Raw genomic sequence first — 4,434 nt, forward strand, 5'->3', positions numbered from 1 at the left:
GTTAGTTGTGTTTATATTGGAAGGTAATGATTGCTTTCTCGAGGAAATATTAGGAGGAAAATGAATTTTTGGCAATTGTAATTGTTGTTTTGATATTAGAAATAATGATTGTCTTTTTGGAGGAAATATTAAGAGGGAAATTGTTTTGTTCTTTTTTGAAATTGTTGATTTTTGTTTTTATGTTAAAAGTATTAATTAATGTTGTTTGGATATTAACAATATTATTTTTTGTTGGTGGCGAATATTAGAAGTATTATTAATGTATTTAGAACCTTAATTTTTGGTTTTTGTCTCGGAGAAAATAACTTGTGTTTCCGCCGAACCGCTACCGGAGCTGCTATTTATCACTGTTAGCCATTGAATTTGAAATTAATTCTTCCCAAATTCACAAGAATGTTTTTTCCTTTCAATTTCATTTGCATACTTTAGGGAGTTGTTTGTTTGTGTTTAATTTCTCTAAATTTCATATTGCTTTATGGCTTTTCGTTATTATTCATATAAATTCGAAAAAATAAATTATTTATTTATTTATTTTTGTTCAGTTTGTGTTTTGATTTTCTTGTATTGATAGAATTGTTTCTAAAAGGTTTATAATGGTTCATTTGATGCATTTTGTAAATTGATCACTAATTTTCAATAGACATAATTTTTAAAATTTTAAATAAAATAAATAATTTTTTCTTCAATTTACAATTAAAATATTAATTTTAACCATTTTAATTTAATATATTTAAATAAAAATAATTTTATTTTTTTAATTATAAAATTACTATCAACACCACTTAAATAAAAAAATAAAAAATTAATATTATAATTCAATATCATTAAATTTTTAAATACAACTACCTTAAATACCATGCCCAACCCAAATGTGTCAAGTGTGAAGGAACGGAAAGATTACTATAATTAAAATGATATTGTTGAGAACCGTGTTATGCCTAAACAAATTTATGTACAATATAAATTGATTATACATATTATTTTGTAGGGTTATTTCAAAAGATAAAAATAACAATGACATGTTTTTAGGTTATATTATGTGTACTTAGTTATTACGGGTTTGTTTTGTTATAGTTTGAAATTGATTTGAAATGAAATATTGATTTGAAATTGATTTGAAATAAAATATTGATTTGAATTTTTACTTAAGGGGATGGTTACGGTCAATACTATGCTGATTTTTCACATCAGCACGCGTTATATATACAAACAACACAAATTAGTATTGCACACAATATATGTTGTATATAATAAAGGGATGTGCTGCTTTTTAATAATAAGAAGTTTGTTGAATACAATTATGTCATGTGCTAAAATCACTGTTGTGTGTATTGTATGAAACTATAGCATATGTGTTAGTTAATATGTTGTATTTGTATTATATTACATATACAATGTGTTGTCTGATTGTGTGCTGTCTGTAGTAATATTTTGTGTTGTTGAGACTATAACATGTATTTTTTGTTCATGTGCTGTATTTGTATTATATTAATATATACAATGTGTTGTTATCTAGTAATATAATGTGTTGTCTAATAGCACATGATGTGTTGTTCAACACAGTGCTGAATTTTATCATGGTAGCCGCTACCTTTATTTAAATAGTATTTTGATTTAATATTTTGATGAGAATAAATAATATATACTAGGTCAATAGTGTTCTTGAATTTAGAAATTGTAAAAAAAATTTTGTAATTTCCGTAGGTTGTTAGATTATGAACATGTTTTAGCTGGTTAGTGTGTTATGACAATCGGAAGTAAGAAATTCAATCTTTTTTTATTTTATTTTATTTGTAATATTTATTAACAAGCATAGATCATGAAAATAGTAGCAAAAAATTATTTTGTGTTACAATACACGTAGGGTGTGTTTGTTTTGGGGTTTGGATTTTGAGTTGGGATTTGAATAATGAAAATTTTGAATTTGAATAGTTGTATGATGTGATATAAATAGGTGTTCATGTGATGTTTTGAATATAAAATTGATTTCAATATAATATAAAAAATAAAAAAATAATGATTTAATTTGATATTTTTAAAAAAAAAAAATTAATGAATAGTGAAAGTTTGGAAAAGTCTCCTAAACAAACACACCCGTAGTGTCTTTGTAGACACTATATATTGTATGGGTGGATGCACGTGGAACCTTATACGTCACAATATGTATTTTCTTAATCCTATAAATACAAACCCTACTGCATTAATCAATCTCTCTACTCTCTACTATCTTATTTATCTCGTATGTATTATTTATATAACATTATATATATATATATATAATATATTAGCCATCATCATCATACACACATGCATACACGTTCATACATACATTTATATATATATTATGTTTATATAATATATAAAATAGCGGTTAGCGATAGAAATAATTAATATTTTTATTAGTTAATTTTACAATAATATTACAATATGTTATCAACATAATTGTGTATTTTAATTTTCACAAGGTAATATTTTATACATTATCTGTTTATTAGAACTAACATTGACAAGCATAAATTTCTCTCTCTCCTCGTTTCTAGCCAAAACTATATGGTTTGGGTTCGCGATGTTAAAATGCATCTAGCATCAATAGATTTGAAAATTACTATTGCCCGGGATAAAAATTCTGCGAGCCAAGATCGTGCAAAGGCCATGATCTTTTGTGCCCTCACATCGATGAGACACTGAAAATAGAATATGTGACATTGGAATCGCCACTTGAATTGTGGGAGAGATTGAAATAAAGATACGATCATATGAGTCTGACTATGTTGCCAAGGGTACATAGCGAATGACAAAGCCTACCGCTTCAAGACTTTAAAAAGTTCAAGAATATAATTTTGTCATGTTTAAAATAACATCACAGTTACGCCACTGTAACAAAAGTATATCTGAATTTGATATGATAGAGAAAAAGTTTTCCATTTTTCATGCCTCTAACATGGTTTTCCAACAACAGTATCACGAAAAAGGCTTTTGATCACTTGTGTTTTACTGGTGAAAAAAAATAATATATTACTGTTGAAAAATTACGAATCTCGGCCGACATGTGCAAATCAATTTTCAGAGGAAATTGCAATACAACCGAAAAATCCGGTGTGTGGTCATGGCATGTCAGAAATCAACGAATTGATCGCGATCGAAATCAAAATCATGGACGGGACTGGATACAGTCACAATAATTATCAGAATAGGCCTCGATATGTGCCAAATCGATGTTATAATGACAAAAGACCGTACAGACTTTAACAGAGATTCAACACCATGAGAAACATAAACAATGACGAGGAATGCACCCGGTGTGGAATCAAAGGTCATTAGGCCCATGTTTGTCGCATAGCCAGTCACTTGGCTGAATTGTATCGGGCCTCAAAAGAAAAGCAGGGAAGAGTTTCCGCTGAAAAAGTTCACACTGCCCACGATGACACATTTGATGAGGTGCTGAATGAAAATATCATCCACTTGGATGTCGATGATCTACTTGACATAGCTGATGATGTTAAATGATGAAATGTTCTTGTATCTCTTTTTGTTATTTTGATGTTTTATGTCCCCCTTTATTTTTGTATTACCCCCTATAATATAAGTCTATTTTAATTATGTTACTAATAAATGTCTTTTATTATTTTTACTTTCTTGCAAAGATATGGATGCGACATATTTTGGACTCGATGACAATATCTGCCTTATCGATAGTGCTACGACTCACATCATTCTGAAAAAAAAAAGTTATTTCTCCCATCTGAATATGAATATGGAAAAGACCACTATTCTTACTATCAGTGGTGCATCGAAAATTATTGAAGGCTCAGAGAAAGCTACTGTATTTCTCCCTAAAGGGACAAAAATGACAATCGAAAATGTCCTGTTCTCGAGCAAAGCTCGAAAGAATTTACTGAGCTTCAGTGATATTCGAAAAAATTGATTTCACATTGAAACGTTGAGTGAGGCAGAAAATGAATATCTCTTGATAACTCAGATTGTGAATAGCTAAACAATTGTGAAAGAAAAATTATCATTATTTTCTTCCGGCTTGTATTATTCAAAGCTCAATGCCGTTAAAACATATTACCTAGTATACCAAATAGCTACTAGCGAATTTAAAACTTGGCACGATTGACTTGGGCATCATGGCAATGTAATGCTGAGGCAAGTTGTTGAAAATTCAAATGGTCATTCATTGAAAAAGAAAAATATTTTGAGTTCGAATGAATTTGGTTGTGTTGCCTGTTCCCAAGGGAAGTTAATAATCAGACCATTTCCAACAAAGGTTGGAATTGAATCCCCAACTTTTCTGAAAAGAATTCAAGGTGATATTTGTAGACCTATGGATCCACCGTGTAGACCCTTTAAGTATTTTATGGTATTAATTGATGCGTCGATGCGATTGTCACACGTATGTTTGTTATCTACTTGCAATCTAGCTTTCGCTAG

This window comes from Andrographis paniculata, unplaced genomic scaffold, assembly GCF_009805555.1.
Source record: "Andrographis paniculata isolate CXL003 unplaced genomic scaffold, ASM980555v1 Contig70END, whole genome shotgun sequence".
NCBI lineage: Eukaryota > Viridiplantae > Streptophyta > Magnoliopsida > Lamiales > Acanthaceae > Andrographis > Andrographis paniculata.